Genomic DNA, 941 nt, shown 5'->3' on the forward strand with positions numbered 1-941 from the left:
TGTATGTATGTATGTATGTATGTATGTATGTATGTATGTATGTATGTATGTATTTTGTTAGAGACGGTCTAGAAGGAGTGGGGAAGCGGGAGGACAAATGGGGAATAGGGAGCATTTGAGCGAGTGCTGGGCTCGCCAATCAGCGCGTGGGGTATTTAGGGACGAGGGTGGCATGGCCTCTGCGTCTAACCCTGGTTTGCATTAGCTGTGGGTTCTGTCCTTTGTTCTCCGCCCGCTGTTTTTCTCGCTGACTTCCAGCGGGCCAGGAAAGTTCAGACCTGCAGCGGGCCACCGCGCCTTCCCGAGCCTCAAAAAACGTCAGCGCAGCAGCTCGGCGGCGCCCGGCCACTCTGCCCGGGCGGTGCCCGCCTGGAGGCCTCGGCTGGCTTGGGGTCTTCGGACTCCGCTGCCGCCGCGATGAGCTGGGCTCTGTCGGCCGCGGGGCGCCAGGGTCTGGGGCCTGGCCGGGCGAGCGCCGCGACGACAGGAACGGAACTGGTTCCCGCGTTCGGTGGCTTACCTGAGCTGTGGGAAGTGCACCCCGAACTCGGTTCTCACAACCCGCACTCCCGCTGGGGAAGTGCCCTGCTGCACAGCAGGCCGCTGGAACCCGCGACCCCAGGAATAGGACCACGGTGTGTGCACATGGCCACGGTGTTCCCAAATGAACGGGCATTGAGGCAGGGTCGGCAGCCAAAGGGTGTTTTTTGTCTTCACGCCCCACTTCCATTTCTGTATTATATTCATGTTTCTGCCCTTCAGGTTTTGCAGGAGTTTCTAGCCGGTCCTGCCTGAACCAGCTCTGCCGCTATATGGCCCTTGGGGGTAGGGATGGGGCAGTACAGGCGTGGACCTTCATACTGGGTTTTTGTAGAGCCATGACTTAAAACTAGAGCCTCCTAAGCTCGCTATCAACTGGTATTTCCATTCAATAAATTTTT

This window comes from Grammomys surdaster, unplaced genomic scaffold, assembly GCF_004785775.1.
Source record: "Grammomys surdaster isolate TR1022 unplaced genomic scaffold, NIH_TR_1.0 62, whole genome shotgun sequence".
NCBI lineage: Eukaryota > Metazoa > Chordata > Mammalia > Rodentia > Muridae > Grammomys > Grammomys surdaster.